Below are 20,864 nucleotides of genomic sequence, written 5' to 3'. Positions count from 1 at the left end.
CGACCAAAACTTGGGAAATTATTCGTGGGGTTATAAAAATTGAAAATTAAATTCAGTCTCACCAAAACCTGTGTTAAAGGGCCCCAGGTGCGGTGATTCGAGCCTAATTCGATTTATTCCTACTTAGTATTCATGTTGTTGCAGCTCGACATGTGATTGGTGTCTCGTCGAATCCAGATCTGATTGGAAGTCTCGGTCGATCTGACCAATCACAACGCTTAACTGTCTACGGTCGACTGTAGACTTTGCACTACTGTAGACTCGAGCTCTGCGAATTCCCCAAATGTGGGAATCTCGACTGCATAATTTCTGGTAGTGGGGGACTGCGTTCGCGCTCTCCCCTGATTGTCATGTTGAATGAATACCAAGCGATTCCCATGTGGAGATGGACAATCGACTGTTGCTCGCATTTTTGTTCGATGACTGTGTGAGATTGTGTGTGGTCTTTTTGGATTGTCTGAATCTGATTCTAGTTAGTTTTAGGACAGCTTTTCCATTTGGCTGAGCATCCACAGCATCCAATGCCTCATACAACTGCACCATGACAAGTGAGAACCGTCCCAGGAGGTTGTCTCTGGAAGCAAACCGTTGGGGGTCATCGCTTCTCGGCCTTTTGGCTAAGATCAAGTGTAGTATCTGTTCTTATCAGTTTAATATCTGATATATCCTCTATATGAGGATAACTTATTAAGCAGATTTTTAGCATTGGGAGATGAAAAAGGAGCTTGCTTCATTCACTCCAAGCATTGACCCGGTATTGCAGTATTGCTGGGAACGGTGCACCCTTCAAAAACATTGTTTAAAACAAAAATCCATGTATACTTCTTACTGATTCCCCCTCTAATGAAAGGAAAACAAATTGGACGATATCGCCCTATGTAACATGTTGGAATGTCCTCTTCATCATATGAAAATGGGTGTGGCGGTGGGAATACCTTCTTTAAACATGTTAGTGGGTGTGGCTTGGGATCTGGAACACGGCACGTCATCCGAGGCTCACCATGAGATATCGGAGTGGGACAACTAGGTTACCTTCTGCTCTTGGCAGGTGGACGGTACTTACTTTGGTTTCTCTTCATAACGCACAAGTCTTTCGCCTTTTACTAAAGACTTCCGTGGAGAGGAACACCAATGAGTTGAACTTATTTTTGTCAGGCTCTGCCGTGAGGCCGAGCCTTGTGCATTTGTGAAAAGAATGACAAACAGTGCTTGGGTTAGTGCGCTGAGCCACTGCTATGCCTGATTGAAAGAACTGCAAGTGAGATGAGTCCTAATGTCGGCCTCTCAAATCAAACTGTCACTTTGTGGCCTTTGATTTTTGGACTGTGATCTTTTGGATGAGCGGAATCTGATTCCCCTCACTGATATTTCCCTTTGTTTATGGAAGAATTGTGTCCTGAAGATTCCTCCATTATTAGCATCCTTGGATTTCGTGCTTTCAAATGGTTCCAAGGCTGTATTTGCTTTCTCAGCAGGAGAAACTTCTTGCCAAGGGAGGTTGACGTCAAAGACACTGAACCATCTGTGGACCATGAACTGGAGTGCTGTGTCTAAGAATGGCCCCCCCTGTCTCTGTCTCGTCCAACTCATACTTACCTGGCAGGGGAGATACCATGATCAAGAAGGTGGGGTTCACCCAGAGCTGAGGCTTCAGCCATTGCACTCCGGGTTGTGTTGACCCCTGGCGAATTCCCCCAAATGTGAGATCTCGACTGCATAATTTCTGGTAGGGGATCATGTCTCGCTCTCCCCTGATTGTCATGTTGAATGAGAATACCAAAGCTTTATCTCTATGTGGAGATGGACACCTGTATAAGCTGCGATTTCGTTCGATGACTGTGGCGAGATTGTGTGTGGTCTTTTGGATTGTCTGAATCTGATTCACTCATCGTTATTTGCCCTTGGTTGTGGAGTAAATGTGTTCAGAAGATTCTTCCGTTATCAGCTGCTCATATTTCAGGCTTACGGGACACCGTGAGGGCTGTTTGAGAGGAACACTAATGAGTTGAATGCCCTATTGGCTAAATTCTTTTGGCAAGGTATTAACTGAGATGAATGTGCTTAAGGCCAGACCAATGTTCGTTGGCCTCTAAAGAGCATTACCCAACCCAAGCGGTTTGAAATTCAACAGTTTTAAGAAGTGTGTGCCTGGCTAGCCAGTCGGTAGAGCATGAGACTTTAATCTCATTTTTACCCCGGGAAAAAAAATTTTTTTGGAAAATTTAAAAAAATTTCCCCTTTTAAAAAAAAATTTTTTTTTTAAAAAAAGGGGGGGGGGTTTTTTTGGGTTTTTTTTTTTTCCCCCCCCAAAAAAGGGGGGGTTCCCAATTTTTTTTTTTGGCGGGCCCTTTAAATTTTGGGGGGAAAAAAGGGTTTTTTGGGGAAAAATTTAAAAGGGGGGGGGGGGAAAAAAAGGGGGAAAAACCGGGGGGTTTTTTTTTTTAAAATTTTTTTCCTAGGGGGGGGTTTCCCCCCCGGGGGGGAAAAAAAATTTCCCCGGGGGGTTGTTTTTTGGGGGCCCTTAAGGCCCCCCTTTTTTTTTTTAAAAAAAAAAATTTTTTCCCCCCCTTTTTTTTTTTGGGGGGAAAAAAAAAACGGGGGGTTTTTTTCCCCCCTTTTTAAAAAAAGTAAAATTTTTTTTGGGGGGAAAAAATTTTGGGTTGGGGGTTTTTTTTAAATTTTTTTTTTTTTTTTTAAATTTTCCTTTTTAAAAACCCCGGGGTTTTTTTTTTGGGGGGAATTTTTGGGGGGCCCCTTTTGGGTGTTTTTTTTTTTTTCCCCCAAAATTTTTTTTTTTTAAAAACCCCCCTTTGGGGGGGGGGGGTTTTTTTTTTGGGGGGGGGGGGGGGGGAAAAAAAAAAGGAAAAAAGGGGGGTTTCCCCGGGGGGGTTTTTTTTTTGGGGGGGAAAAAGGGGAAATTTTTGGGCTTTTTTTTGGGGGGGTTTTTTTGAGGGGGGGAAAAAAGGTTTCCCTTTGGGGGAAAAAAAGGGGGCCCCTTTTGTTGGTTTTTTTTTTTGGGTTTTTGGGGGGTTTTTAATTTGGGGGGGCCCCATTTGGGGCCCCAAAAACCCCCCCCCCAAAAAAAAAAAAAACCCCCCGGGTTTTTAAAAAGGGGGGGCCCTTTTTTAAAAAATTTTTTTGGGTTTTTTTTTTTTTTTTAAAAAAAAAAATTTTTTTGGGTTTTTTGGGGAAAAAAATTTTTTTTTTTTTTAAAAAAAAAACCCCCTTTAGGGGGGGCCCCTTTTTCCCCAAAAAAGGGGAAAAAGGGGTTTTTTTTTAAAATTAAAAAAAAAAAATTTTAAAATTTTGGGGGGTTTTTTTTTTGGGGGGGGTTTTTTTTTTTTGGGGGGGGGTTTTTTTTCCCCCAGGGGGGGGGGAAAAAAACCCCCCCCCCGGGGGGGGGGTTTTTGGTTTTTTTTTAAAAAAATTTTTTAAAAGGGGGTTTTTGGGGGGAAAAAAAATTTTTTGGGAAATTTTGGGGAGCCGGGGGGGAAAAAAAAAACCAAGGGGGGGTTAAATTTTTAAAATTTCCCTTTTGGGCGGGGGGGTTTTTTAAAAAATTTTTTCCCTTTTTTTTTTTTGGGGAAGGAATTTTTTTTTTCCCCCTTTTTTTTTTTTTGGGGGTTTTTTTGGGGCCCCTTTTTAAATTTTAATTTTTTTTTTTTATTTTTTTTTTTTTTTTTGGGGTGAAATTTTTCCCCCCAAAAGGGGGAAAAAAGGGTTTTAAAATTTTTTTCCCCCCCAAACCCGGGGGGGGGGAAAAAAATTTTTTTCCCCCGGGAAAAAAATTTTTTTTTTTTGGGGGGGGTTTTTTTTTTTTGGGGGGGGGGTTTTTTTTTTGGGGGAAAATTCCCGGGGTTTTTGGGGGAAAAGGGGAAAAATTTTTTCCCGGGGGGGGTTTTTTTCCCTTTCTTTTAAATTTCCCCCGGGAAAAAAATTTTTTTTTTAAAATTTTTAAAAAGGAAAATTTTTTTTTGGGCCCCCTTTTTTGGCAAAAAAAAAAATTTTGGCCCCAAAAAAAGGGGGGAAAAAAGGGGGGGGCCCCCCCGGGGGGGGGTTTTTTTTTTTTTTTTTTTTTGGGGGGGGGGGCCCCCAAAAAAAATTTTTTTGGCCCCAAAAAAAACTTTTTTTCCGGGGAAAAAATTTTGGGAAAAAATTCCCGGGGCCCCCCCCGGGGGGGCCCCCTTTAATTTTCCTTTTGGGGGGGGGCCCCCCCCCTTTTTTCGGCCCCCCTTGGGTTTTTAAAATTTTTGGGGGGTTTTCCCCAAAAGGGGCCCCCGGGGGGCCCCAAAATTTTTTTTTAAAATTTTTTTGGGGGGTTTTTTGGTTGGTTTTTCCCCTTTTTTTTTTTTTGGGGGCCCCCAAATTTTTGGGGGGGGGAAAACCCCTTTAAATTTAAAAAAGGGTTTTTTTAAAAACCGGGGTTTTTAAAAAATTTTAAAAAATTTTTTGGGGGAAAAAATTTTTCCCCCCAAAAATTTGGGGGGGGCCCCCCCCCCCAAAAAAAAAAAATTTTTTTAAAGGAAAAAAAGGGGAAAAAAATTTTTTTGGGGGAAAACCCCCCCCCGGGGGGGGGAAAAAAAATTTTGGGGGGGGGGGGGAAAAAAAAAAACCCCCCCGGGGTTTTTTGGGGGGGGTTTTTTTTTGGGGTTTTTTTAAAACCCTGGGGGAAAAATGGTTGTTTTTTTAGGCCCAAAAAAAAAAATTTTTTTTTGGGGGTTTTTTTAAAAAACCCCGGGGGTTTTTTTAAAAAAACCCGGGGGGGGGTTTTTTTTTTTTTTTTTTTTTAAAAAAGAATTTTTTTAAAAACCCCCCCCCTTTTTGGGGTTGGGAAAAAGGGGGAAAAAAAAAAAAAAGGGGGGCCCCGGGGGGGGTTTTGGGGGGGTTTTTTCCCCCTTTTTTTTTTTTGGGAAATTTTTTAAAAAAGGGGGGGTTTTTTTTCCCCCAAAGGGGTTTTGGGGGTTTTTAAAGGGGCCCTTTCCCTTTTTAAAAAAAATTTTTTTTAAAAATTTTGGAAAAATTTTTTTAACCCGGGGGGGGTTTTCCTTTTTTTTTTGGGGGGGTTTTTTTTTCCCCCCCTTTTTTTTTTGGGGGGGGGGGGGTTTTTTTTTTTGGGGGGTTAAATTTTTTGGGTTTAAAAAAAAACCCCCCCTTTTTCCCCCCCGGGGGGGGGGGAATTAAAAAAACCCCCAGGGGTTCCCCATTTAAATTTTTTCCCTTTTTTTTTTGGGGGGGTTTTTTTGGCCCAAAAAGGGGAAAAAAAAAAAGGGGAAAATTTTTTTCCCCAAATTTTAATTGGCCAAAAAAAAAAATTTTTTTTTTTGGGAAAAAACCTTTTTGGGGTCCCCAAAAAAAAAAAATTTTTTTTTTGGGGTTTTTTTTTGGGGCCCCCCCTTTTTTTTTTTTGGGGGGGGGGGCCCCCCGGGAAAAGGGGGTTTTTTCCCCCCCGGGGCCCCGGAAAAAAATTTTTTTTTTTTCCCCCGGGTGAGTTTAATTTTTTCCCCGGGGTTTTTTTTTTTTTTTAAAAAAAAAAAAAGGAAAAAAGGGGAAAAAATTTTAAAAGGGGGGCCCCCCAAAAAAACCCCCCGGGTTTTTTTTTTTTTTTAAAAATTTTAAAAAAATTTTTGGGGGTTTTTAAAAATTTTTTTGGGGAAACCTTTTTTTTCCCCCTTTTTTCCCCCCCCTTTAAAAAAAATTTAAAATTTTTAAAAAAAAGGGGGGGGGGGGCCCCCCCCCCGGGGGGTTTAAACCCCCTTTTTTTAAAAAGGTTTCCTTTTGGGTTTGGTTTTTTTTTGGGGGCCCAAAAAAAACCCCCCCTTTTTTTTTAAAAAAAAAATTTTTTTTTCCCTTTTTGGGGGGGGGGGTTTTTTTTTCCCGGGGGGCCCCGGGGGGTTTTTTTTAACCCCGGGAAAAGGGGTTTTTTTTTTTTAAAAACCCCCCCCGGGAAAAACCCCCCGGGTTTTTTTTTTAAAAAAAAAAGGGGGGGGGGGCCCCCCCCCTTTTTTTTTTAAAAAAATTTTTTTTGGGGGAAAAACCCCCGGGAAAATTTTAAATTTTTGGGGGGTTTTTTGGGGGGTTTTTTTCCCCTTTTTTGGGGGGGGGGTTTTTTTTCCTTGGGGGCCCTTTTTTTTGGGGTTTAAAAAAAAAGGGGGGAAATTTTTTGGGTTTCCCGAGGGGGGGGAAAAAAAATTTTGGGGGGGCCCGGGGCCCCCCCTTTAAAAAAAAAAAATTTTTCCCTTTTTTTTTCCTTTTTTGGGGGTTTTTTTTTGGGGGGGGGAAATTTTTTTTTTTTCCTTTTTAAGGGGAAAATTTTTTTCCCCCCCCCTTTTGGGGGGGGGGGGTTTTTTTTTTGGGGGGAAAACCGGGATTTAAAACCCCCCCCCGGGGGGGGGGTTTTTTGGTTTAAGGGGCCCCCGGGTTAAACCTTTTTTTAAAAAGAAAAAAAGGGGGTTTAAACCCCCTTTGGGGTTTCCCCCTTTTTAACCCCAAAAAACCCCCCCCAAAGGGGGTTTTTCCCTTTTTCCAAAAAAAACCCCCTTTAAGTTGGCCCCCCCCCTGTTTGAAAAAAAGTTTGGGTTTTTGGGGGGGGGTTTTTTTTTTTTGGGGGGTTTTTAATTTTTTTAAAAAAAAACCGGGGGGTTTGGGCCCGGGGTTTTCCCAAAAAAAATTTTTTTGTTTGGCTTTTAAAGTTTTTTGGGGTTTTTTTTTAAAAATTTTTGGGGGGTTTTTTTAAAATTTTTAAAATTTTTCCTTTAAACCCCCTTTTTTTTTTCCCCCTTTAAAAAAAAAAACCAATTTTTTTTTTTGGGGGGAAATTTCCCCCGGGGGGTTTTTTCCCTTTTTTTGGGGGGGGTTTTTTTTTTAAGGGGGGGGTTCCCCCCCCTTTTTTACCATAATTCCCTTTTTTTTTTTTTCCCTTTAAAAAATTTTTTTAAAAAATTTTGTTTTTTTTCCCTTGGGGGAAACCCTTTGAATTTTTTTTAAAAGGGGGGGGGGTTTTTTTTAAAAAAACCGGGGGGTTTTGAGTTTTTCCCAAATTAAAAAAGTTTTTTTGTTTTTTTGGGGGGGTTTTTTTTTTCGGGGGGGGGGGTTTTTTTTTTTTTTTTTTTTTTTTAAAAGGCCCCCCTTTTTTCCCCCCCAAAAAAGGGTTTTTTTTTTCCCCCAAAAAAAAAAAGGGGGGGGGGGGTTTTTCCCCCCCCCCCGGGGGGCCCCTTTTTTGGGGTTGGTTTTTTTGTTTTTTTTAAAAAATTTAACCCCCCCAAAAACCCTTTTTTCAAAATTTGGTTTTGGGGGGGTTTTTCCCCCCAAAAACCCCTTTTTTGGAACCCCCCCCAAATTTTGGGTTTTCCCCCCTTTTTTAATTTTTGGGGGGGGGTTTTTTCCCTTTTTTTTTAAAAAAAAAAAAAAAAAGGGAACCCGGCCCCCCCCCTTTTTTTTGGAAAAAATTTTTTTGGGCCCCCCTTTAAAAAAAATTTTCCCCCCCCTTTATTTTTTTTTTTGGGGTTTTTTTTTTTTTCCCCAAAAAAAATTTGGGGGTTTTTTTTTTGGGGGAAGGGGGGCCCCCCCTTTTTAAAAATTTTTTGGGGAAAAAAATTTTTTTCCCCCTTTTTGGGGGGAAAAATTTGGGTTTGGGAATTTTAAATTTTTTAAAAAAAATTTTAAAAACTTTTTTTTTGGGGGGGGGTTCCCCCCAAGGGGAAAATTTTTTTTGGGGGGGGGAAAAAAAAATTTTTTTTTTTTTTTGGGGGAAAAAAAACCCAAAAAAAAAAAAACCCCCCCCCCAAAAAAAGGGGGGCCCGGGGAAAAAGGGGTCCCCCGGGGGGGGAAAAAAATTTTTTTAAAAAAATTTTTTTGGGGGGTTTCCCCCCAAAAAAAAAACCCCCCCCCTTTCCCAAATTTTTTGGGGAAAAACCTTTTTTTTTTTTTTGGGGGGGGGGGCCCCCTTTTTTTTCCCTTTTTTTTTGGGGGAAGGGGCCCCCAAAAAACCCCAAAAACCCCCCTTTTTTTGGTTTTTAAAATGGGGGGGCCCCCCGGGGGAAAAGAGCCTTTTTTTTAAAACCCGGGGGGGGGGGAAAAAAAAAAGGGGGTTTTTCCCCCCCTTGGGTTAAATTTTTAAAAGGTTTTCCCCCCGGGGAAACCCCCTTTTTTTCCTTTTTAAAAACCCTTTTTTTGGGGGGTTTTTTGGGGGTTTTTTTTTGGGGGGTTTTTTTTTTTTTTTTAAATGAAAAAAACCGGGGTTTAAATTTTTATTTTTTTTTAAAAACCCCGGGGGGGTTTTTTTTTTTTTCCCCCGGGGAAAAATTTTTTGGGGAAAAAAATTTTTTTCCCGGCCCGGGGGGCCCCTTTTTAAAAAAAATTTTTTGGGGGGGAAAAAAAAAAATTTTTTTTTAAAAAAGGGGGGTTTTTTTCGGGGGGGACCCCCCAAAATTTTTTTGGGGCCGGGGTTTTTTTAAAATTTTTTTTTCCCCCCCCCCCCAAAAAAAAGGGGGGGGGGGTTCCCCCCCCCCAAAAAACCCCCCCGGGGGGTTTTTTAAAGGGCCCGGTTTAATTTTTTAAATTTTTTTTTTTTTTTTTTTTTTTAAAAAAAAATTTTCCTTTGGGGGGCGTTTTTTTTGGGGTTTTTTGGGGGGGGTTTTGGGGGGGGTTTTTTCCCTTTTTTAAAGGGGGAAATTTAAAAAAAGGGGGGTTTTTTTTTTGGGGTTTTTCCCCCCCAAAAAAAAAATTTTTTTAAAACCCCTTTTGGGGGTTTTTTTTTTTTGGGGAAAAAGGGGGGGGTTTTAAACCCCAAATTTAAAAGGGGGCCCCCCTTTTTTAAAAACCCCCTTTTGGAAGGGGGGGGGGGGGGGGGGAAAAAAAAAACCCCTTAATTTTGGGGTTTTTGGGTTTTGGGGGGGGCCCCCTTAAAAAACCCCCGGGATTTTTTTGTTTTTTTGGGGTTTTCCAAAAACCCCCCGGGTTTAAAAAAAATTTTTTTTCCCCCCCCCCGGGGGGGGTTTTTTCCCTTTTTTTTTTGGGGGGGGAAAAAGGGAAGGTTTCCAAAAAATTTTTTCCCCCCAAAAGGAAAACCCCTGGGGAAAAAAATTTTAAAAGGGGTTTTAAATTGGGGGGGGTTAGCTCAAAAAATTTTTGGGTTGGGGAAGGGGTTTTTTTTTTGGGGAAAAAAAGGGTTTTTGGGAAAATTTTTTCCCCAAAGGCCCCCCCGGGGAAAAACCCCTTTTAAAAGGGTGGGGGCCTGGCTTCGGTGGGAAAATTTAACTCTTTTCCCCCCCTTTGGGAAAATTTTTTAAAATTTTGGGGAAAAAAAAACCCCTTTTAAAAATTTAAAGGGGAAAAAAAATTTTCCCCCTTTTTAAAAAAACCCCCGGGGGGGTTGGTTTTAACTCAGGGGGGGCCCCCCCCCCGGGGGGGGGAAAAAATTTTCCTTTTAAAAATTTTTAAAAATTTAACCCCCCCAAAAAAAAAAAGGGAAAAAAAAAATTTTAAAGTTTCCTTTTTTTTTTTTAAAAAAAAAATTTTTTTAAGGGGTTTAAAAAAAAACCCCGGGGGGTTCCCCCCCCCCAAAAAAAAACCCCCGGGGAAAAAAAAAAAGGGGGGTTTTTGGGGGTAAAATTTTTTTTGGGGGGGGGAAAACCCCCCCCCAAAAAAAAAAAAAATTTTTTAAAAACCCCCCGGGGGGAAAAAAAAGGGGGGGGTTGGGCCCCCCCAAAAACCTTTTGGGGGGTTTTTAAAAAACCCTTTTTAAAAAAAAATTTTTTTTCCCCCCCCCTTTTTTTTTTTCCCCCCCCCAAAAAAAAAAAAATTTTTTTTTTGGGGGGGTTTTTCCCCCCCCGGGGGGGTTTTTTTTTTTTAAAAAAAAAACCCCCCCCCCAAAAAACAAAAACAAAACAAAAAAATTTGGGGTTTAAACCCCAAAAATTTTTTTAAAAGGAAAAGGGGAAAAACCCCCCCCCCTTTTTTTTTTTAAAAAAAGGGCCCCCCCCCCAAAAAAAAGGCCCAAAAAAAAGGGAAAAAACCTTTAAAAAAAAAAAAAACCTTTTTTTTTCCCCCCAAAAAAAAAGGGGGCCCCAAAACCCCAAACTTTTTTTTTTAAAAAAAGGGGGGGGGGGGGGAAAAAAAAATTTTTTGGGCTTGGGATCTGGAACACGGCACGTCATCCGAGGCTCACCATGAGATATCGGAGTGGGACAACTAGGTTACCTTCTGCTCTTGGCAGGTGGACGGTACTTACTTTGGTTTCTCTTCATAACGCACAAGTCTTTCGCCTTTTACTAAAGACTTCCGTGGAGAGGAACACCAATGAGTTGAACTTATTTTTGTCAGGCTCTGCCGTGAGGCCGAGCCTTGTGCATTTGTGAAAAGAATGACAAACAGTGCTTGGGTTAGTGCGCTGAGCCACTGCTATGCCTGATTGAAAGAACTGCAAGTGAGATGAGTCCTAATGTCGGCCTCTCAAATCAAACTGTCACTTTGTGGCCATTGATTTTTGGACTGTGATCTTTTGGATGAGCGGAATCTGATTCCCCTCACTGATATTTCCCTTTGTTTATGGAAGAATTGTGTCCTGAAGATTCCTCCATTATTAGCATCCTTGGATTTCGTGCTTTCAAATGGTTGCAAGGCTGTATTTGCTTTCTCAGCAGGAGAAACTTCTTGCCAAGGGAGGTTGGCGTCAAAGACACTGAACCATCTGTGGACCATGAACTGGTGTGCTGTGTCTAGAATGGCCCCCCTGTCTCTGTCTCGTCCAACTCATACTTACCTGGCAGGGGAGATACCATGATCAAGAAGGTGGTTCACCCAGAGCGAGGCTCAGCCATTGCACTCCGGTTGTGCTGACCCATGGGAATTCCCCAAATGTGGGAATCTCGACTGCATAATTTCTGGTAGTGGGGGACTGCGTTCGCGCTCTCCCCTGATTGTCATGTTGAATGAATATAGCGATTCCCATGTTGAGATGGACACCGACAAGCTGCGCATTTCTGTTCGATGACTGTGTGAGATTGTGTGTGGTCTTTTGGATGGTCTGAATCTGATTCTACTCACTGTTGCCCTTGGTTGTGGAGTAAATGTGTTCAGAAGATTCTTCCGTTATCAAGCGTGCTCATATTTCAGGCTTTCGATTGTTAGCAGGGCTGTGTTTGAGAGAACACCAATGAGTTGAATGCCCCACGTTGGGCTAAATTTCTTTTGGCAAGGTATTAACCTGAGATGAATGTGCTTGCGTCAGACCAATGTTCAAGTTGGCCTCAAAGGCATTACCCAACCTGACTTGAAATCAGACAGTTTTAAAGTGTGTGCCTGGCTAGCTCAGTCGGTAGAGCATGAGACTCTTAATCTCAGGGTCGTGGGTTCGAGCCCCACGTTGGGCTAATATAATTTTGGCAAGGTATTAACCTGAGATGAATGTGCTTTGCGTCAGACCAATCTTCAAGTTGGCCTCAAAGAGCATTACCCAACCTGCGGCTTGAAATCACAACAGTTTTAAGAAGTGTGTGCCTGGCTAGCTCAGTCGGTAGAGCATGAGACTCTTAATCTCAGGGTCGTGGGTTCGAGACCCACATTGGGCTAAATTACTTTTGGCAAGGTATTAACCTGAGATGAATGTGCTTTGCGTCAGACCAATGTTCAAGTTGGCCTCAAAGAGCATTACCCAACCTGTGGCTTGAAATCACGACAGTTTTAAGAAGTGTGTGCCTGGCTAGCTCAGTCGGTAGAGCATGAGACTCTTAATCTCAGGGTCGTGGGTTCGAGCCCCACGTTGGGCTAAATTACTTTTGGCAAGGTATTAACCTGAGATGAATGTGCTTTGCGTCAGACCAGAGTTGGAATAGGTCTCCAACTCAAGATTCCACAAGTCTCACAGTCTCCTGATTGTTGTAACTTGCATCATCTGTCACATACGTTTGATGGGGGTACTTACACTTTGGTTTCTCTTCATAATGCACAAGTCTTTCGCTTTTTACTAAAGTCTTCCGTGGGGAGGAACACCAATGAGTTGAACTTATTTTTGTCAGGCTCTGCCGTGAGGCCGAGCCTTGTGCATTTGTGAAAAGAATGAAAAACAGTGCTTGGGTTAGTGCGCTGAGCCACTGCTATGCCTGATTGAAAGAACTGCAAGTGAGATGAGTCCTATGGTCGCCCTCTGAAATCAAACTGTGTCACGTTGTGGCCTTTGTTTTTTGGACTGTGATCTTTTGGATGAGCGGAATCTGATTCCCCTCACTGATATTTCCCTTTGTTTATGGAAGAATTGTGTCCTGAAGATTCCTCCATTATTAGCATCCTTGGATTTCGTGCTTTCAAATGGTTGCAAGGCTGTATTTGCTTTCTCAGCAGGAGAAACTTCTTGCCAAGGGAGGTTGACGTCAAAGACACTGAACCATCTGTGGACCATGAACTGGAGTGCTGTGTCTAAGAATGGCCCCCCTGTCTCGTCCAACTCATACTTACCTGGCAGGGGAGATACCATGATCAAGAAGGTGGTTCACCCAGAGCGAGGCTCAGCCATTGCACTCCGGTTGTGCTGACCCACGAATTCCCCAAATGTGGGAATCTCGACTGCATAATTTCTGGTAGTGGGGGACTGCGTTCGCGCTCTCCCCTGATTGTCATGTTGAATGAATACCAAGCGATTCCCATGTTGAGATGGACACCGACAAGCTGCGCATTTCTGTTCGATGACTGTGTGAGATTGTGTGTGGTCTTTTGGATGGTCTGAATCTGATTCTACTCACTGTTATTTGCCCTTGGTTGTGGAGTAAATGTGTTCAGAAGATTCTTCCGTTATCAGCGTGCTCATATTTCAGGCTTTCGATTGTTCGCAGGGCTGTGTTTGGAGAGGAACACCAATGAGTTGAATGCCCCACGTTGGGCTAAATTTCTTTTGGCAAGGTATTAACCTGAGATGAATGTGCTTTGCGTCAGACCAATGTTCAAGTTGGCCTCAAAGAGCATTACCCAACCTGCGGCTTGAAATCACGACAGTTTTAAGAAGTGTGTGCCTGGCTAGCTCAGTCGGTAGAGCATGAGACTCTTAATCTCAGGGTCGTGGGTTCGAGCCCCACGTTGGGCTAATATAATTTTGGCAAGGTATTAACCTGAGATGAATGTGCTTTGCGTCAGACCAATCTTCAAGTTGGCCTCAAAGAGCATTACCCAACCTGCGGCTTGAAATCACAACAGTTTTAAGAAGTGTGTGCCTGGCTAGCTCAGTCGATAGAGCGTGAGACTCTTAATCTCAGGGTCGTGGGTTCGAGCCCCACATTGGGCTAAATTACTTTTGGCAAGGTATTAACCTGAGATGAATGTGCTTTGCGTCAGACCAATGTTCAAGTTGGCCTCAAAGAGCATTACCCAACCTGTGGCTTGAAATCACGACAGTTTTAAGACGTGTGTGCCTGGCTAGCTCAGTCGATAGAGCGTGAGACTCTTAATCTCAGGGTCGTGGGTTCGAGCCCCACATTGGGCTAAATTACTTTTGGCAAGGTATTAACCTGAGATGAATGTGCTTTGCGTCAGACCAATGTTCAAGTTGGCCTCAAAGAGCATTACCCAACCTGTGGCTTGAAATCACGACAGTTTTAAGAAGTGTGTGCCTGGCTAGCTCAGTCGGTAGAGCATGAGACTCTTAATCTCAGGGTTGTGGGTTCGAGCCCCACGTTGGGCTAAATTACCTTTGGCAAGGTAGTAACTTGAAATGAATGTACTTAGTGTCAGACCAGAGTTGGAATAGGTCTCCAACTCAAGATTCCACAAGTCTCACAGTCTCCTGATTTCCATATTGTTGTAACTAGCATCATCTGGCACATGCGTTTGATGGGCGGTACTTACTTTGGTTTCTCTTCATAACGCACAAGTCTTTCGCCTTTTACTAAAGACTTCCGTGGAGAGGAACACCAATGAGTTGAACTTATTTTTGTCAGGCTCTGCCGTGAGGCCGAGCCTTGTGCATTTGTGAAAAGAATGAAAAACAGTGCTTGGTGCTGAGCCACTGCTATGCCTGATTGAAAGAACTGCAAGTGAGATGAGTCCTATGGTCGCCCTCTGAAATCAAACTGTGTCACGTTGTGGCCTTTGTTTTTTGGACTGTGATCTTTTGGATGAGCGGAATCTGATTCCCCTCACTGATATTTCCCTTTGTTTATGGAAGAATTGTGTCCTGAAGATTCCTCCATTATTAGCATCCTTGGATTTCGTGCTTTCAAATGGTTGCAAGGCTGTATTTGCTTTCTCAGCAGGAGAAACTTCTTGCCAAGGGAGGTTGACGTCAAAGACACTGAACCATCTGTGGACCATGAACTGGAGTGCTGTGTCTAAGAATGGCCCCCCTGTCTCTGTCTCGTCCAACTCATACTTACCTGGCAGGGGAGATACCATGATCAAGAAGGTGGTTCACCCAGAGCGAGGCTCAGCCATTGCACTCCGGTTGTGCTGACCCCTGCGAATTCCCCAAATGTGGGAATCTCGACTGCATAATTTCTGGTAGTGGGGGACTGCGTTCGCGCTCTCCCCTGATTGTCATGTTGAATGAATACCAAGCGATTCCCATGTGGAGATGGACACCGACAAGCTGCGCATTTCTGTTCGATGACTGTGTGAGATTGTGTGTGGTCTGAATCTGATTCTACTCACTGTTATTTGCCCTTGGTTGTGGAGTAAATGTGTTCAGAAGATTCTTCCGTTATCAGTGTGCTCATATTTCAGGCTTTCGATTGTTCGCAGGGCTGTGTTTGGAGAGGAACACCAATGAGTTGAATGCCCCACGTTGGGCTAAATTTCTTTTGGCAAGGTATTAACCTGAGATGAATGTGCTTTGCGTCAGACCAATGTTCAAGTTGGCCTCAAAGAGCATTACCCAACCTGCGGCTTGAAATCACAACAGTTTGTCAAAGTGTGTGCCTGGCTAGCTCAGTCGGTAGAGCATGAGACTCTTAATCTCAGGGTCGTGGGTTCGAGCCCCACGTTGGGCTAAATTACTTTTGGCAAGGTATTAACCTGAGATGAATGTGCTTTGCGTCAGACCAATGTTCAAGTTGGCCTCAAAGAGCATTACCCAACCTGCGGCTTGAAATCACAACAGTTTGTAGAAGTGTGTGCCTGGCTAGCTCAGTCGGTAGAGCATGAGACTCTTAATCTCAGGGTCGTGGGTTCGAGCCCCACGTTGGGCTAAATTACTTTTGGCAAGGTATTAACCTGAGATGAATGTGCTTTGCGTCAGACCAATGTTCAAGTTGGCCTCAATCAGACCAATGTTCAAGTTGGCCTCAAAGAGCATTACCCAACCTGCGGCTTGAAATCACGACAGTTTTAAGAAGTGTGTGCCTGGCTAGCTCAGTCGGTAGAGCATGAGACTCTTAATCTCAGGGTCGTGGGGTTGAGCCCCACGTTGGGCTAAATTACTTTTGGCAAGGTATTAACCTGAGATGAATGTGCTTTGCGTCAGACCAATGTTCAAGTTGGCCTCAAAGAGCATTACCCAACCTGCGGCTTGAAATCACGACAGTTTTAAGACGTGTGTGCCTGGCTAGCTCAGTCGGTAGAGCATGAGACTCTTAATCTCAGGGTCGTGGGTTCGAGCCCCACGTTGGGCTAAATTACTTTCGGCAAGGTATTAACCTGAGATGAATGTGCTTTGCGTCAGACCAATGTTCAAGTTGGCCTCAAAGAGCATTACCCAACCTGCGGCTTGAAATCACAACAGTTTTATTAAGTGTGTGCCTGGCTAGCTCAGTCGGTGAGCATGAGACTCTTAATCTCAGGGTCGTGGGTTCGAGCCCCACGTTGGGCTAAATTACTTTTGGCAAGGTATTAACCTGAGATGAATGTGCTTTGCGTCAGACCAATGTTCAAGTTGGCCTCAAAGAGCATTACCCAACCTGCGGCTTGAAATCACGACAGTTTTAAAACGTGTGTGCCTGGCTAGCTCAGTCGGTAGAGCATGAGACTCTTAATCTCAGGGTCGTGGGTTCGAGCCCCACGTTGGGCTAAATTACTTTTGGCAAGGTATTAACCTGAGATGAATGTGCTTTGCGTCAGACCAATGTTCAAGTTGGCCTCAAAGAGCATTATCCAACCTGCGGCTTGAAATCACGACAGTTTTAAGAAGTGTGTGCCTGGCTAGCTCAGTCGGTAGAGCATGAGACTCTTAATCTCAGGGTCGTGGGTTCGAGCCCCACGTTGGGCTAAATTACCTTTGGCAAGGTAGTAACTTGAAATGAATGTACTTAGTGTCAGACCAGAGTTGGAATAGGTCTCCAACTCAAGATTCCACAAGTCTCACAGTCTCCTGATTTCCTTATTGTTGTAACTAGCATCATCTGGCACATGCGTTTGATGGGCGGTACTTTGGTTTCTCTTCATAACGCACAAGTCTTTCGCCTTTTACTAAAGACTTCCGTGGAGAGGAACACCAATGAGTTGAACTTATTTTTGTCAGGCTCTGCCGTGAGGCCGAGCCTTGTGCATTTGTGAAAAGAATGATAAACAGTGCTTGGGTTAGTGCGCTGAGCCACTGCTATGCCTGATTGAAAGAACTGCAAGTGAGATGAGTCCTATGGTCGGCCTCTGAAATCAAACTGTGTCACGTTGTGGCCTTTGTTTTTTGGACTGTGATCTTTTGGATGAGCGGAATCTGATTCCCCTCACTGATATTTCCCTTTGTTTATGGAAGAATTGTGTCCTGAAGATTCCTCCATTATTAGCATCCTTGGATTTCGTGCTTTCAAATGGTTGCAAGGCTGTATTTGCTTTCTCAGCAGGAGAAACTTCTTGCCAAGGGAGGTTGACGTCAAAGACACTGAACCATCTGTGGACCATGAACTGGAGTGCTGTGTCTAAGAATGGCCCCCCTGTCTCTGTCTCGTCCAACTCATACTTACCTGGCAGGGGAGATACCATGATCAAGAAGGTGGTTCACCCAGAGCGAGGCTCAGCCATTGCACTCCGGTTGTGCTGACCCCTGCGAATTCCCCAAATGTGGGAATCTCGACTGCATAATTTCTGGTAGTGGGGGACTGCGTTCGCGCTCTCCCCTGATTGTCATGTTGAATGAATACCAAGCGATTCCCATGTGGAGATGGACACCGACAAGCTGCGCATTTCTGTTCGATGACTGTGTGAGATTGTGTGTGGTCTTTTGGATTGTCTGAATCTGATTCTAGTTAGTTTAGGACAGCTTTTCCATTTGGCTGAGCATCCACAGCATCCAATGCCTCATACAACTGCACCATGACAAGTGAGAACCGTCCCAGGAGGTTGTCTCTGGAAGCAAACCGTTGGGGGTCATCGCTTCTCGGCCTTTTGGCTAAGATCAAGTGTAGTATCTGTTCTTATCAGTTTAATATCTGATATATCCTCTATATGAGGATAACTTATTAAGCAGATTTTTAGCATTGGGAGATGAAAAAGGAGCTTGCTTCATTCACTCCAAGCATTGACCCGGTATTGCAGTATTGCTGGGAACGGTGCACCCTTCAAAAACATTGTTTAAAACAAAAATCCATGTATACTTTGTACTGATTCCCCCTCTAATGAAAGGAAAACAAATTGGACGATATCGCCCTATGTAACATGTTGGAATGTCCTCTTCATCATATGAAAATGGGTGTGGCGGTGGGAATACCTTCTTTAAACATGTTAGTGGGTGTGGCTTGGGATCTGTAACACGGCACGTCATCCGAGGCTCACCATGAGATATCGGAGTGGGACAACTAGGTTATCTTCTGCTCTTGGCAGGTGGGCGGTACTTACTTTGGTTTCTCTTCATAACGCACAAGTCTTTCGCCTTTTACTAAAGACTTCCGTGGAGAGGAACACCAATGAGTTGAACTTATTTTTGTCAGGCTCTGCCGTGAGGCCGAGCCTTGTGCATTTGTGAAAAGAATGACAAACAGTGCTTGGGTTAGTGCGCTGAGCCACTGCTATGCCTGATTGAAAGAACTGCAAGTGAGATGAGTCCTAATGTCGGCCTCTCAAATCAAACTGTCACTTTGTGGCCTTTGATTTTTGGACTGTGATCTTTTGGATGAGCGGAATCTGATTCCCCTCACTGATATTTCCTTTGTTTATGGAAGAATTGTGTCCTGAAGATTCCTCCATTATTAGCATCCTTGGATTTCGTGCTTTCAAATGGTTGCAAGGCTGTATTTGCTTTCTCAGCAGGAGAAACTTCTTGCCAAGGGAGGTTGACGTCAAAGACACTGAACCATCTGTGGACCATGAACTGGAGTGCTGTGTCTAAGAATGGCCCCCCTGTCTCTGTCTCGTCCAACTCATACTTACCTGGCAGGGGAGATACCATGATCAAGAAGGTGGTTCACCCAGAGCGAGGCTCAGCCATTGCACTCCGGTTGTGCTGACCCCCCCGAATTCCCCAAATGTGGGAATCTCGACTGCATAATTTCTGGTAGTGGGGGACTGCGATCGCGCTCCCTGATTGTCATGTTGAATGAATACCAAGCGATTCCCATGTGGAGATGGACACCGACAAGCTGCGCATTTCTGTTCGATGACTGTGTGAGATTGTGTGTGGTCTTTTGGATGGTCTGAATCTGATTCTACTCACTGTTATTTGCCCTTGGTTGTGGAGTAAATGTGTTCAGAAGATTCTTCCGTTATCAGCGTGCTCATATTTCAGGCTTTCGATTGTTCGCAGGGCTGTGTTTGGAGAGGAACACCAATGAGTTGAATGCCCCACGTTGGGCTAAATTTCTTTTGGCAAGGTATTAACCTGAGATGAATGTGCTTTGCGTCAGACCAATGTTCAAGTTGGCCTCAAAGAGCATTACCCAACCTGCGGCTTGAAATCACAACAGTTTTAAGAAGTGTGTGCCTGGCTAGCTCAGTCGGTAGAGCATGAGACTCTTAATCTCAGGGTCGTGGGTTCGAGCCCCACGTTGGGCTAAATTACTTTTGGCAAGGTATTAACCTGAGATGAATGTGCTTTGCGTCAGACCAATGTTCAAGTTGGCCTCAAAGAGCATTACCCAACCTGCGGCTTGAAATCACAACAGTTTGTAGAAGTGTGTGCCTGGCTAGCTCAGTCGGTAGAGCATGAGACTCTTAATCTCAGGGTCGTGGGTTCGAGACCCACATTGGGCTAAATTACTTTTGGCAAGGTAGTAACTTGAGATGAATGTGCTTAGCGTCAGACCAATGTTCAAGTTGGCCTCAAAGAGCATTACCCAACCTGTGGCTTGAAATCACGACAGTTTTCCTGGCTAGCTCATCGGTCAGCATGAGACTCTTAATCTCAGGTTGGGCTAAATTACTTTTGGCAAGGTAGTAACTTGAGATGAATGTGCTTAGCGTCAGACCAATGTTCAAGTTGGCCTCAAAGAGCATTACCCAACCTGCGGCTTGAAAACACGACAGTTTTAAGACGTGTGTGCCTGGCTAGCTCAGTCGGTAGAGCATGAGACTCTTAATCTCAGGGTTGTGGGTTCGAGCCCGACGTTGGGCTAAATTACTTTTGGCAAGGTATTAACCTGAGATGAATGTGCTTTGCGTCAGACCAATGTTCAAGTTGGCCTCAAAGAGCATTACCCAACCTGCGGCTTGAAATCACGACAGTTTTACGAAGTGTGTGCCTGGCTAGCTCAGTCGGTAGAGCATGAGACTCTTAATCTCAGGGTCGTGGGTTCGAGCCCCACGTTGGGCTAAATTACCTTTGGCAAGGTAGTAACTTGAAATGAATGTACTTAGCGTCAGACCAGAGTTGGAATAGGTCTCAAGATTCCACAAGTCTCACAGTCTCCTGATTTCCTTATTGTTGTAACTAGCATCATCTGGCACATGCGTTTGATGGGCGGTACTTACTTTGGTTTCTCTTCATAACGCACAAGTCTTTCGCCTTTTACTAAAGACTTCCGTGGAGAGGAACACCAATGAGTTGAACTTATTGCCTTGTGCATTTGTGAAAAGAATGAAAAACAGTGCTTGGGTTAGTGCGCTGAGCCACTGCTATGCCTGATTGAAAGAACTGCAAGTGAGATGAGTCCTATGGCCCTCTGAAATCAAACTGTGTCACGTTGTGGCCTTTGTTTTTTGGACTGTGATCTTTTGGATGAGCGGAATCTGATTCCCCTCACTGATATTTCCCTTTGTTTATGGAAGAATTGTGTCCTGAAGATTCCTCCATTATTAGCATCCTTGGATTTCGTGCTTTCAAATGGTTGCAAGGCTGTATTTGCTTTCTCAGCAGGAGAAACTTCTTGCCAAGGGAGGTTGACGTCAAAGACACTGAACCATCTGTGGACCATGAACTGGAGTGCTGTATCTAGAATGGCCCCCTCTGTCTCTGTCTCGTCCAACTCATACTTACCTGGCAGGGGAGATACCATGATCAAGAAGGTGGTTCACCCAGAGCGAGGCTCAGCCATTGCACTCCGGTTGTGCTGACCCATGCGAATTCCCCAAATGTGGGAATCTCGACTGCATAATTTCTGGTAGTGGGGGACTGCGTTCGCGCTCTCCCCTGATTGTCATGTTGAATGAATACCAAGCGATTCCCATGTGGAGATGGACACCGACAAGCTGCGCATTTCTGTTCGATGACTGTGTGAGATTGTGTGTGGTCTTTTGGATGGTCTGAATCTGATTCTACTCACTGTTATTTGCCCTTGGTTGTGGAGTAAATGTGTTCAGAAGATTCTTCCGTTATCAGCGTGCTCATATTTCAGGCTTCGATTGTTCGCAGGGCTGTGTTTGGAGAGGAACACCAATGAGTTGAATGCCCCACGTTGGGCTAAATTTCTTTTGGCAAGGTATTAACCTGAGATGAATGTGCTTTGCGTCAGACCAATGTTCAAGTTGGCCTCAAAGAGCATTACCCAACCTGGCTTGAAATCACAACAGTTTATGAAGTG

The 20,864-nt window shown here is 43.8% G+C and overlaps 26 non-coding genes across 26 annotated transcripts; all 26 read left to right on the top strand.

The window, feature by feature from the left end:
- The first annotated feature begins 597 nt into the window (after nt 1-597).
- LOC130191339 (U2 spliceosomal RNA) lies at nt 598-788 on the top strand. Its single transcript, XR_008831177.1, has one exon. It is a non-coding gene; the product is annotated as a U2 spliceosomal RNA (small nuclear RNA).
- A 271-nt stretch (nt 789-1,059) lies between these two features.
- LOC130191350 (U5 spliceosomal RNA) lies at nt 1,060-1,172 on the top strand. The gene has a single exon (XR_008831187.1). It is a non-coding gene; the product is annotated as a U5 spliceosomal RNA (small nuclear RNA).
- A 416-nt stretch (nt 1,173-1,588) lies between these two features.
- LOC130191336 (U1 spliceosomal RNA) lies at nt 1,589-1,754 on the top strand. Its single transcript, XR_008831173.1, has one exon. It is a non-coding gene; the product is annotated as a U1 spliceosomal RNA (small nuclear RNA).
- An 8,470-nt stretch (nt 1,755-10,224) lies between these two features.
- On the top strand, nt 10,225-10,337 carry LOC130191349 (U5 spliceosomal RNA). Its single transcript, XR_008831186.1, has one exon. It is a non-coding gene; the product is annotated as a U5 spliceosomal RNA (small nuclear RNA).
- A 414-nt stretch (nt 10,338-10,751) lies between these two features.
- LOC130191334 (U1 spliceosomal RNA) lies at nt 10,752-10,915 on the top strand. The gene has a single exon (XR_008831171.1). It is a non-coding gene; the product is annotated as a U1 spliceosomal RNA (small nuclear RNA).
- A 381-nt stretch (nt 10,916-11,296) lies between these two features.
- trnak-cuu (transfer RNA lysine (anticodon CUU)) lies at nt 11,297-11,369 on the top strand. Its single transcript has one exon. It is a non-coding gene; the product is annotated as a tRNA-Lys (tRNA).
- A 323-nt stretch (nt 11,370-11,692) lies between these two features.
- trnak-cuu (transfer RNA lysine (anticodon CUU)) lies at nt 11,693-11,765 on the top strand. The gene has a single exon. It is a non-coding gene; the product is annotated as a tRNA-Lys (tRNA).
- A 153-nt stretch (nt 11,766-11,918) lies between these two features.
- LOC130191353 (U5 spliceosomal RNA) lies at nt 11,919-12,031 on the top strand. Its single transcript, XR_008831190.1, has one exon. It is a non-coding gene; the product is annotated as a U5 spliceosomal RNA (small nuclear RNA).
- Nucleotides 12,032-12,442: 411 nt separating this feature from the next.
- On the top strand, nt 12,443-12,604 carry LOC130191333 (U1 spliceosomal RNA). The gene has a single exon (XR_008831170.1). It is a non-coding gene; the product is annotated as a U1 spliceosomal RNA (small nuclear RNA).
- A 395-nt stretch (nt 12,605-12,999) lies between these two features.
- trnak-cuu (transfer RNA lysine (anticodon CUU)) lies at nt 13,000-13,072 on the top strand. The gene has a single exon. It is a non-coding gene; the product is annotated as a tRNA-Lys (tRNA).
- A 754-nt stretch (nt 13,073-13,826) lies between these two features.
- On the top strand, nt 13,827-13,939 carry LOC130191348 (U5 spliceosomal RNA). The gene has a single exon (XR_008831185.1). It is a non-coding gene; the product is annotated as a U5 spliceosomal RNA (small nuclear RNA).
- A 410-nt stretch (nt 13,940-14,349) lies between these two features.
- Nucleotides 14,350-14,513, top strand: LOC130191356 (U1 spliceosomal RNA). The gene has a single exon (XR_008831192.1). It is a non-coding gene; the product is annotated as a U1 spliceosomal RNA (small nuclear RNA).
- A 383-nt stretch (nt 14,514-14,896) lies between these two features.
- On the top strand, nt 14,897-14,969 carry trnak-cuu (transfer RNA lysine (anticodon CUU)). Its single transcript has one exon. It is a non-coding gene; the product is annotated as a tRNA-Lys (tRNA).
- Nucleotides 14,970-15,094: 125 nt separating this feature from the next.
- On the top strand, nt 15,095-15,167 carry trnak-cuu (transfer RNA lysine (anticodon CUU)). The gene has a single exon. It is a non-coding gene; the product is annotated as a tRNA-Lys (tRNA).
- A 350-nt stretch (nt 15,168-15,517) lies between these two features.
- trnak-cuu (transfer RNA lysine (anticodon CUU)) lies at nt 15,518-15,590 on the top strand. The gene has a single exon. It is a non-coding gene; the product is annotated as a tRNA-Lys (tRNA).
- A 322-nt stretch (nt 15,591-15,912) lies between these two features.
- trnak-cuu (transfer RNA lysine (anticodon CUU)) lies at nt 15,913-15,985 on the top strand. Its single transcript has one exon. It is a non-coding gene; the product is annotated as a tRNA-Lys (tRNA).
- A 125-nt stretch (nt 15,986-16,110) lies between these two features.
- trnak-cuu (transfer RNA lysine (anticodon CUU)) lies at nt 16,111-16,183 on the top strand. Its single transcript has one exon. It is a non-coding gene; the product is annotated as a tRNA-Lys (tRNA).
- Nucleotides 16,184-16,339: 156 nt separating this feature from the next.
- Nucleotides 16,340-16,452, top strand: LOC130191351 (U5 spliceosomal RNA). The gene has a single exon (XR_008831188.1). It is a non-coding gene; the product is annotated as a U5 spliceosomal RNA (small nuclear RNA).
- A 417-nt stretch (nt 16,453-16,869) lies between these two features.
- LOC130191355 (U1 spliceosomal RNA) lies at nt 16,870-17,033 on the top strand. Its single transcript, XR_008831191.1, has one exon. It is a non-coding gene; the product is annotated as a U1 spliceosomal RNA (small nuclear RNA).
- Nucleotides 17,034-17,282: 249 nt separating this feature from the next.
- Nucleotides 17,283-17,473, top strand: LOC130191338 (U2 spliceosomal RNA). The gene has a single exon (XR_008831176.1). It is a non-coding gene; the product is annotated as a U2 spliceosomal RNA (small nuclear RNA).
- Nucleotides 17,474-17,744: 271 nt separating this feature from the next.
- On the top strand, nt 17,745-17,857 carry LOC130191347 (U5 spliceosomal RNA). Its single transcript, XR_008831184.1, has one exon. It is a non-coding gene; the product is annotated as a U5 spliceosomal RNA (small nuclear RNA).
- A 414-nt stretch (nt 17,858-18,271) lies between these two features.
- LOC130191335 (U1 spliceosomal RNA) lies at nt 18,272-18,433 on the top strand. Its single transcript, XR_008831172.1, has one exon. It is a non-coding gene; the product is annotated as a U1 spliceosomal RNA (small nuclear RNA).
- A 394-nt stretch (nt 18,434-18,827) lies between these two features.
- Nucleotides 18,828-18,900, top strand: trnak-cuu (transfer RNA lysine (anticodon CUU)). The gene has a single exon. It is a non-coding gene; the product is annotated as a tRNA-Lys (tRNA).
- Nucleotides 18,901-19,584: 684 nt separating this feature from the next.
- On the top strand, nt 19,585-19,657 carry trnak-cuu (transfer RNA lysine (anticodon CUU)). Its single transcript has one exon. It is a non-coding gene; the product is annotated as a tRNA-Lys (tRNA).
- Nucleotides 19,658-19,811: 154 nt separating this feature from the next.
- On the top strand, nt 19,812-19,920 carry LOC130191352 (U5 spliceosomal RNA). The gene has a single exon (XR_008831189.1). It is a non-coding gene; the product is annotated as a U5 spliceosomal RNA (small nuclear RNA).
- A 392-nt stretch (nt 19,921-20,312) lies between these two features.
- Nucleotides 20,313-20,476, top strand: LOC130191357 (U1 spliceosomal RNA). Its single transcript, XR_008831193.1, has one exon. It is a non-coding gene; the product is annotated as a U1 spliceosomal RNA (small nuclear RNA).
- Nucleotides 20,477-20,864: the final 388 nt, after the last annotated feature.

This window comes from Pseudoliparis swirei, unplaced genomic scaffold (genome assembly GCF_029220125.1).
Source record: "Pseudoliparis swirei isolate HS2019 ecotype Mariana Trench unplaced genomic scaffold, NWPU_hadal_v1 hadal_41, whole genome shotgun sequence".
Lineage (NCBI taxonomy): Eukaryota > Metazoa > Chordata > Actinopteri > Perciformes > Liparidae > Pseudoliparis > Pseudoliparis swirei.
The sequence above is the reverse complement of the archived record's forward strand: the minus strand, read 5'-3'. Positions and strand labels throughout refer to the sequence as shown.